Source organism: Cornus florida, unplaced genomic scaffold (assembly GCF_030987335.1).
Source record: "Cornus florida cultivar Cherokee Brave unplaced genomic scaffold, ASM3098733v1 CherokeeBrave_3.0.0_Hap2_Chr11, whole genome shotgun sequence".
NCBI classification, from domain to species: domain Eukaryota; kingdom Viridiplantae; phylum Streptophyta; class Magnoliopsida; order Cornales; family Cornaceae; genus Cornus; species Cornus florida.
In genome coordinates, this window is record NW_026775581.1 from 75,462,746 (window position 1) to 75,473,796 (window position 11,051).

The 11,051-nt window shown below is 38.2% G+C and overlaps 1 pseudogene; it reads left to right on the forward strand.

Annotated features, from left to right (window-relative positions):
- Positions 1-7,201: 7,201 nt before the first annotated feature.
- LOC132287427 (small nucleolar RNA R71) lies at positions 7,202-7,300 on the forward strand (annotated as a pseudogene).
- The last annotated feature ends 3,751 nt before the right edge of the window (positions 7,301-11,051 follow it).

Genomic DNA, 11,051 nt, shown 5'->3' on the forward strand with positions numbered 1-11,051 from the left:
AGGAAAACAATGTATAATTTTTGGTCATTTCATGATCTAGAGCATCATATGTGATTGTAATGAATTTCAATGTCTATACATGATTATTTTGAGTTATTCATCTTATCTTAGATGGTTTCTTTTCCTAATCATATTGCTTGCACTTTCATAGTGACAATGAAAATTAGATCATGGAATGGATTTAATGGCATGGAGTTGGAGAACCTAGATAGTCCATTGCTTAGGGTGCCCTTTGATGGTCTATACTTGATTCATAGCTTTGTGTGCTTGCATCATTTAATTAAAGGCTTGATAATCTTTGGCTTAGTAAGCATGTTGAAGGCTACACCATAGTTTAGGTAGTTCAAGCATGTAAATCTTTGATGGATTATTCTTGTGTTTGATTTAATGAATCTCTTGAGGATATCATAGCAACCAAGGGTTGTTATGTATCACGACCATCATTTATGTTGATTTTCCCAATTTAGTCCTAATTTAGCATGTGCATAGGGTTGGAGCGGATTTACTTCCCTAGTCCTCTTTACTTGTATTTCATCTCATTTAAATTCTTGCAAGCTTTTATTTTTTGCATCTTGATTTCATAAGCTTAAGTGACAACCAACAAATCCTCTATGAACACCCATATCATTCTAAAAAGACTCTAGACACTTAGGTTGCCATAGATTAGTGCAGTCCTAGTGGTTCGACTTACCCGACCAATAGCCCTATTTTACAATGATTCGTGCTATTGCGAAGGTTGATGTATTATAGATCGAATTCTCAACTGATCAGATATAACCAATTCAATAATCAACAAAGCATGTACCCCACAAATGAATGCTAGTGTGCGCCTGTGCTAGTGTAGAATACTAGAGTGAATCTCAAAACAATCACAAAATCAGGATGATGTGGACCACAAGTGCAAACAAGATATCAATTTTTTTTTAAATTTACTCCTAAATGGCATCCATAAGGCATACAAGGAGTATTGGACTCTCAAATCAACTAATTTTTAAATTTTGAGCAATATAGACCTCAAAAGATCAAAATAATAGCTAGATATAGACCAATCATAGAAATATCCCTCAAATACACAAGTCATGCTCAAAATCTTGAAATTTAAAGCTAACACTGCAAAGCACCATTCCCCCCAAACTTAAATGGCACAATGTCCTCAATGTGCAAGAGAACAAAGGAAAGAGTATACCAATGCAACTAAGCAAGAATGATCAGGACTAAAGTATCCAAAGTGGGTGGCATGGCCCCCCCAAACTTGGGATGAACTGTAGTCCTGAAAATTAGCACTTGGATAAACTCATCAGATAACAAAATGGGATAATTAGTGCACAGTGGACATACAAGTGTAAATGGGATAATGAAATAAAATAGGGAGAAAGATATAAGGGTGGTCCTGAAAATCCGAAAGTACTCTCTCACTGAAGTCACTATGATGTATCTGATGGAGTCAAACATACAGATATGAGAATATAATATATGACATCTATAGCAAAAACATATATATATAAAACAGATAAAGTGCAGGTATAATAGAAATATCAAAGCCGATAAACCGGCTGCAAAAATAATAGTACTGTATAGTGACAAAAATAAAGTATCAATAGTAGAGAGGGATCATGAGATAGAAGGAACTGAGAACTCAGGAGGATGAGGTAGGACGGGCAGGTCGGGCTCCGCGGATATCTCTGGATAGATCTCAGAACATAGTCGCGACATCCTTGCGGAAGGCAGCAAAATCAGCTCTGTGGGCTGTAAGATCAACTCGTATGGCAACAACAGCATCCTCAAGAGTCTGCAGGCATACTCCAAAGCCGGGAGTCAGATCTAGAGCCTCAGGTATAGATGAATCAGAAGAAAACTCCTGAGTCTGCTCCTGGTCATGAATAGGCGATCCAACTGGAGAGTACTGCTCTGTGTCGTCTGCAGGGCACTCTAAATCAATATCTATATGCTCGGCAGCTGGATCAACTGGTGCGTCATCCGCTGCGGGATCTGCTGCTGCTGCCTGAGCTGCTGCCTCTGCTTCCTCCTCAGCCTCTAGCTCCTCTGCAGCCACTACAACGTGGTCCTGCAGTCTAGTAATAATGGCGTTGTAGCTCTTGGTCCAGTCCTTCTTCAGAAAGTGACAGGAACCTCTCTCGGGGTGCTCCCGAGGATGAATAGGGTAGCGCTAGTTGATAAGAATCTGGGTGATGAGGTGGCTGAATGGGAGAGACTTAGCCTGTCCGGGCATCTCTTTGTTAATATACTCATCATATAGCTTCCTCATCATACTCTAGATGAGCACAGGAATAGATACCCAGTGCCCGGTGTACAAGGCATAGAGGGCTGTCAAATAATCTCCCCTCCTCTGAATCTTGTGCCTTACCATATAGATATTTCGGAAGAGCACGGAATTAATAAACCACAGGTCATCTGAAAGGAATGTCCGGGTGGTGAAGGTCTCACCAGCAGCATGGTGACTTGTAAGAAATACTGCCATGTCGACATATGAAGGCCTGTATAACCTCGGATATGTCTCCTGAAGCTCTAGAGGACAGCGGTGTGGGGAATGACAAGAACAGGCTAGTGAGTCCACTATGATAGTGATCTGATGGCCATCTACAGAAGTGACCAGCTCTACTATGGTATGCGGGGATGGTAAGAGGTTTTGGTAGAACAACCGTGCCAGCCATGGGTAGACTGGCTCTGTGATTGGGGCAAGAATAGCTGTCAGGCCCCTTTGAATGATATCGTGGTAAGCTGATCGGGTCAGCACCGATCTGGAGAAAAAGGATATGTCAAACACTGACTCATGGTCGACTGTCATATGCGCATATTTAGGCGAGGGCCTGTCACGGTCCTAAGCTAGCTGAGCTGGCTGGCGTAGTGAAGATGGTACTGGTGAACGCTCAGCTCCAGCATGTGGTGGAGATAGTGATAGTGTAAATGTAGGCGGAGCTGTAGAGGTGGATGGAATATGATTAGCCTCAGCCTCAGCCTCGTGAGATGGTGACTGAGGTGGGGTAGACTGTGCTGGCTCCTGTTATGCAAGAGAGGGCTCTGCTGGCTCCTCGGTCTATGGTCTGATATGGTGCTGAGGCCCGTGTTGCCTGTTAGCAACGGTCTTCCTCTTAACCATGGCCTGCAAAAAGACAAAGAAAAACTTGCAATGGGAGTTAGTGCCAGAATAAGAAATTTTAAGCACAATATAGAAACATGCATGTCAGATAAGATAGACAACATATATGACATGTATCTATGCAAGTGACAGGATGTGAAGCATGCTAAGCAATATAAGTATAAAATGCATCTAATGTGGAATATCACAGGCATTGGGCATATATGAGATAGCATGAATATAAGATATGAAGAATGAAGTGTGTGTATGAGATCTGTGAAATTCGATCGATCAGAAAAAGAAGTAAGATCGATCACAAAAGTTGGATTGATCAAAAATAAGTGAGATCGATCTCACAACTTCGATCGATCAGAGACACAAGTTCGATCGATCGAACTGTGCGATGAATATAAACAGTCACAAATCTATAACTTTGGAAGCACGGGGCCCACACGAACGTGTTCGTGGGCCCATTAACACAACACATCAACAAATATCATCATCCAATCATGGCCCATCCTCCCAAAAATATATCAAACACATATATATATATATACGAAGCATATACATATATATATAAACATGTAAACTTAGTGCTTTGAAGCTTCAAAAATGGAGATTCAATCATGTATAAAGCATGAATGTAACATATAAAGCATGTAATCATCATATCGAAGCTTAAATCATAGATGAGATCTCAGATTTTACCTCAAATCGAAGGGAGAGAAGTGAATGCGAAGATTGGATGAGAAATCCGAGATGAGGGAGAGAGTGTAGCTTGGATCTCGCCGGAGATCTCACCGGAGATGAGGAAGATGGAGAGTAGATGCGGCAGCGATGAGGGAAGCAAGGGTTTGGAGGGTTGGATCGATCTAAATGATCGATCTTGAGACCCTCCAGGTCTATTTTAAAAACATTCCCGACAGAGTTCGATCGATCGAATTTCAGCTAAGATCGATCAAACTTTGATGAACTCTCCTCAAAGTATTTTTGGATTTTTAAAATTTTTGAAAAATGCAAAACTAAAATTAAAAATTAGAATTAAAATTAAAAATTGTAAAATAAAATAAAATAAAATATTTTTGGATTTTTATTTTCATTTTTTTTTTTTTGAACAAACAATAATAATGAAAAACTAAATAAATTAAAATATTTTTGAATTTTTTAAAACTTTTTGAAAAATAAAAATAAAATCAAATAAAAATAAAATAAAATAAAAAATGAAAATATTTTTGGATTTTTGAAATTTGAAAAAGTCAAAACAAAGTCAAACAATGAAATGGAGAACTGAGATTGATCGGAACAAGACTTCGATCGATCAGACAAAAAGCAAAAATATGCAGGTTTTTGGTTCAAAAAATTGGCTAAGTGTTGGAACTTGAAGATCGATCGAATTTTGAAGTTGGATAGATCGAAAAAACTTCAGATCGATCTTGAAATGTTTCGATCCATGAGACAGAGAGCTAAAATATACAGGTTGATGCAGGCTCAAAATTTTTCTAAGTGTTGATGCATGAGATCGATCGAACTTTGAAGTTGGATCGATCGAAGGTCTCCTGATTGATCTAAGAATAAGTTCGAACAATGGGACAGAGAGGTGATTTGGATGCAGGTGGATGCAGTTCGAAATTTTTTCTAAGTGTTGGATGCAAGTGGAAGTTCGATCGATCGAACTCTCATTTGAGATCGATCGAACTTGTGCAAAAGGCTCAATCACAACACAAAATTCATGCAATCCTAATCACAGTTCCTATCAATGCATATGAACCAAAAACAAGTATCTAGACTTCGCAAGAAATGAAATTTAAGATAGAAATGGGGGAGGAATAGGGTTTTAACACCCTACGAAATGTTTTTGCTAGTCTTTAACATCTCTAGCAAGACATTGGGCTCTTTCAGCCCTGATCAAAGATCTTGTAATGCATCCCCTCCTTATTGGGGTGATAAATGCTTTGAACTCCACCCAACAAATGGTTCTTTGAAGAACTTGTTGGATTAAGCTGAAAAGAAACTTTTGATCCTTTGTCTATGCAATAACAACCTTTGGGCTTCCATGCCCTTTCAAAGCAAGAATTTGAAACAAGACTTTTAGAATGCAAGGTTGAAGATGATTCTTTGGAAGTTTTAGTCTTACACAAAAGCTCAATTCCTTGACATTGAAGATCATGACATTTATCTACAACATTAACCTCTCCTTCATATTTGTCAAATGAATTGGGTGTGGGATTAAAGATACTCAACTTCACCTTCATGTGGCCAAATGAGATCTTCATTATCCCTATCCTACAATTGATGTTGGCATTAGCGATTACTAAGAAAGGACGGCCAAGGATAACGGGAATTTGACTCTTAGGATTGGGGACCGGTTCCGTGTCTATGACAACGAAATCAATGGGAAAGAAAAATTTGTCAATCTTTATCAATACATCCTCAATTATACCCCTAGGCTTCTTAATGGATCGGTAGGCAAGTTGCAAAACTACCGATGTCGGTTTTAATTCTCCTAGGCCCAATATGACATAAACCGAGTATGGAAGAAGGTTAACACTTACTTCTAAGTCAAAAAGTGCCCGATTAATGATATGATCACCAATAATGCATGATGTAGTGGGTGAACCGGGGTCCTTAAACTTTAGAAGAGTGTTATGTTGCAAAATTGAGCTTACTTGCTCGGTCAAAACCACTTTTCTTGGTACTTGGCTCTTGTTCTTCTGCTTTTGGGTGCACAAGTCTTTCAAGAATTTGGCATAAGCTGGAATTTGCTTGATTGCATCCAAAAGTGGAAGATTAACTTTTACTTGACTAAACATTTCCATAATTTCATTGGTTTTTGCCTTTTGCTTGTCTTTTGAAATGGATCCTTTTAAGGCATCCGGAAATGGAACTTTCGGTTTCAACACTTTTTCAGAATTTTCTTTTGAACTCTCTCCAACACAAGAAGTTTTTAAATCACTTTGTTTCAAATCATTTTTCAACAAAACATTTTCAACATCATTTTTCAAAACTTCTTTTTCAAACACATTTTTCAAGACTTTCTCATTCACAAGATCATGTATATGCAATGAAGGAGGAATGGGATGTGAAACGGGACGGGTGACAACTTGAGGTTGCATCGGTTCACTCTCTTTATTGGACATTTCAACTTGATTGTCCACAATCCTACCACTCCGTAAGGTAGTCACCGCATTAACATGTTCAATGGTGTGGCCTTCCGATGAGGAATGGGTTTCCACAACACATTGTTGCTTAGGTGGGGCATTAATAGGCAACTTTCCCTTCTCTCTTACATTAAAAGTGCTTGCTATTTGCCCTACTTGGGTTTCTAGCTTCGCAATAGATTGAGAGTGAAAATGAAGCAATTGTGTGTTAGCCTCTAAAGTGCCCAAGGCATTTAAAACTTTTTTTTCAAAAGTGGGACCTCTAGTATTTCCTTGGGAATAAGATTGGTTGGGAAAATGAGAATTAGCAAATTGATTCCCTTATGATTGATAAGGTTTATAACCTTGGGATCCTTGGTTTTGAAGTGGAGGTGGAATGTACTTCCCTTAAAAACTGCCCTGGGAAGGGTTTAAGCCCTCTCCTTGGTTTTTCCAAGAGAAATTCGGATGATTCCTCGAACTTGGATTATAATGAGTACCATAAGGATTGTTCCCTTGGTTCACAAAAGTTGCATTGACTTGTTCATTAGGTTCATTTTGCATTTGTTCGTAAGGATAATGAGAAGTAGAATGAAGAACACTAGAACAAGTCATACATGTTTCATTTGATGCACGATAAGAATGGTTAGGGAAGGAAGATACTTGGTTCGCCGAGTTTTGGTTAATCAAAAATTGATCAAACCTTTGAGATAAAGACTTCATTTTGGCGGCTATTTTATTTGAATGGTCAACTTGATGTAAGCCAACACTCTTCCTACCTTGTGAATTTCTACTATTCTTGGATGATAATGTTCTATGCAAAGAATTTTCACTCATGCTCTCATAAAGACACCACACGTCATCCTCATACCTAGCAATGTATGAGCCACCCATAGAAGCATCAACCATGCCCTTATAATTGTCCAATAAGCTCTCAAAGAAATATTGAACTAATTTCCATTTGGGCATGTCATGATGTGGACACTTCCTAAGCAACTCATTGAAGCGTTCTCATGCCTCATGAAACGTTTCTCCATCCCCATGTGAAAATTCTTGAATTGAGGTTCTCATGGCATTGGTTTTAGAAACCGGATAGTACTTCTTCAAGAACTCTTGTTGCATTTCTGCCCAAGAAGTGATTGAAAAAGGCCTAAGATTGTTAAACCAATACTCTACCTTGTCTTTTAAGGTGAATGGAAAAAGTTTGAGTCTTAAAACCTCTTCCGGCATGTCCATATATTTTACGGTGGAACATACTTCAAGAAACTCGTCCAAATGCTTATAAGGTTCTTCTCTTGGAAGTCTATGATAGTTAGGAAGCATTTGAATGATTTGTGGCTTAATTTCATAATGATATGCTCTAAATGGAGGCAATTGGATGAATGTAGGTGCATTATACTCTTTAGGCACATAATGGTCTCTTAAAGTAAGAGGTGAATTAGCTACTTGAGGTGCAACATGAACACCTTGGTTTTGAATTCCTTGATTGATGATGGGAGGTTGTGGTGCATACATTGGCCTTGGCATTCCATATAGAGCTTGGCCTCGTTGTTGTGGTGGTTGGTGAATAAATGGCCTAGGCATGCCTAATTGTACTTGTATGTTCTCATTGTGCACATTAGGATGAAGAATACCTTGTTGGTCTATGTAACCAAGGTCCTCAACATGATCATCATTATGGTCATCCATTGATAGATTGGTTCTATTTGAACTTCCTCTTCCCCTAGGATTTCTAACGATGGATTCAAGATGCAAATCTAAAGGGACAAGAGTGGGTCTCAATGAACGACGTCCATGCATGCACAATGCAAAACACAAACACTATGCCTTCACAATAATGCAATTAGACTTCTTCCACAAACACTTAACCCATACTCTTATGCTTTAACAACAATGATGCAAAGAACAATTAAAAACAAGCCTCCACGCGGGCCAACGATTTAACTAAGGGATTGAGTGAAGAAAGTCTCACAAAGGTCCTTTAGCACTTCGACTCCAAATTTAAAGCTTAGCTTAGCAATTTTTAGAATTTTTAGCTTCTTTCCTTGCTTGCTTAGCTTGAATACTCCTTTGCTTGCTTCCTCTCCAATAATGCACCTAGTCAAGTAAGAACAACACAATAAGTAACCAAAAATAAAAACAAAAGTAAAGTAAAGACACGAATAAAAGAGTACTAATCACAACACAAATTGATAGACGAGGGCCAAGAGTTTTACATTTATAAAAGCCACTAATACCTTTCACTATAAATATAGCTAGGGCGAGTTGGGATCGTCCCAAGGGATTGCAAGGGTCGGACAAGGTTGTGGAATTGCTATTAGGGCTAGTAGGTTGAGTGATCAAACAATTGGTTGGTTGGTTGATTAGAGAGCAACTAAATTGAATTAAGTAATAACAAAAGAATGCAACTAAGAGTAAGTAAGAGAGAGAAGAGTCTTGGGGTTTAGAGATCACCACCAAGTAATGCATTTCTATACCATTGACAAGTAACTAATGAGGGCAAGTGGTGTGTTGTAATATTGGTGTGTGTATGTATGTGTTTGGTTGATTCAACAAGCAAGGATGGCTAGTCAAGCATATATTGTCTAAACATCATGTGAATGTCACAATATATCTAAACAATGAAACATATATTGTCTAAACAACATGTGAAAGGCACAATAGATCAAAACAAGTCATTAATCCTTTCATTAAGCTCACAATCCAAATACAATACAATGTTAGAGACATATGCTACTTGCATTCAAAAGCTTAGATTATCAAACAACAAGCATGGATTGTCCTCCTATTTAATACTACACTACAACTATACTACATTTACACTACTAGCATGAAAATAAACTAAGGAAGAGGCACAATCCATCAAAGAATAAGTATGAACCATCAAGAAAATCACAAGAGCATTCCATTAAGCACTGTGTTTTGACAATCTCTAAATCTATAACATTAATACACATAGACATGCATCAATAACAAAAAATCTAGAGACAAGCACATGAACATCTATTCTAACATACATAGACATATGGATAGAATGAAATGATCAATTAAAATCATATAACCACATAAATCATTGAATAATCAAGATCTATATATATCAAAGTGTCAAAACATTAATTACAACACTAATCCCTCAATAATACACAATATTAAGATATAGAAAGCATCCTTGGGGCTAACTATAGCCCCAAGAGGACGTCTAGCCACTCATGGTGATGTTGCTCCAACCTTCAAGGGCTAACTCCATAGTTGAAATCTACTCCTTGTTGATGAAGAACTCCAATGGTGTCTCTAGCCTCCTCCTCTTTTCTTCTACACTAAGAATAGCCTCGAAAGTTGTATCCACCAAATGTTAAAATCTCCCTCTCAAAAAGTGCATCACATTCCTTTTATAGGTAGGTCAAGTGACACACCAAATGAGCTAGGGTCATGCAAAGAATATTCTCTAATGATTGGATAGAGGATCGATTGAATAAGCTGGCTTTTTTAACTTTTTCGCACTGGAGGAAGTTTGATCGATCGAACATTGGACTTGGATCGATCGAACTGGCTGAGATCCATAGAACTTAGGCTGGATAGATCCAACTGGTTGAGCTTTTTAGGAAAAGACAAATTTGAGATATTTTGGGAGATATTTTTGAAAAAATGACAAAAGTGGTTACTGGGTGGTACAGCTGTGGATAAGATCAATTATTTGAATAAGGACAAAAGTTTCGATCGATCGAAGGGTGGTGTTGGATCAATCGAACTTTGGACTTTATGCTTTGGGTTAAGGTTTGGATCTATCTTGAAGTGCTGAGATCGATCAGTGTTCGATCGATTGAACCTTGAAGTTGGATCGATCGAACTTTGCTGTTTGCCACCTTTGGCTTCATTTGCATCCTTCTTTCTCCACTATGCTCCTTTCTTTGTTTAATCCCAGAATTGCTTCAATTAAGCTCTTATTTGGCTGAGTTAGCTTGTTTTTTGAATAAGTGCCTCAAAATTGAAATAATACGAAATTAATCTAAAACAGTAAAGTAAGATAGATAAAGGTACTAGAATACCTAAGCTTAAGGGGTTTAAATACACACTTTTCAGTGCTCATCAAGTTTCTTCCCAGTCTGTCTCTCAACTAGGGCTTGGAATTGCTTGAACATTGCCAACACTTGGTCTTTTGAATTCAAGGTATATACCCACAACTTCCTTGAATGGTCATCTATGAAGGTTACAAAGTATTTAGAGCCACCAAGTGTTCTCGTTTTCATAGGGCCACACACATCTGAATGTACTAAATCCAGTATATCTGACTTTCTCAAATGAAGGGAATTCTTGAAGGAGACTCTACTCTGCTTCCCTGACAAACAATGAGTACACTGTTTTAGAAGTGTACTTTTCAGTCCACATAGTAGACTTTTCTTCCCTAGTAGAGCTAATCATTTCTCACTCATATGAGCCAGTCTCTTGTGCCACAACTCTGTTGTATCATTATCCTCCATCACATTAACAATGTCGTTGGAGATCTTTGCTTGCAGAACGTACAGTGCAGAGTGTTTTATGCCTCGAGCCATAACCATAGCACCCTTAGTGAGCTTACACTGGCCATCACTGAAAATGCTGCAATACCCTTCATCATCAAGTTTACCTGCAGAAATCAAATTCAAACGAATGTCAGGAACATGCTTTATATCTCTGAGAACTAACTTCGTGCCATTATTCATCTTCAGATACACATTCCCAATTCTAATGGCTTTAACCAAGCCATCGTTGCCCATCTTTACTGTTCCAAAATCACCAGATTTATAAGATATAAAGAAATCCTTCCGAGATGTAGCATG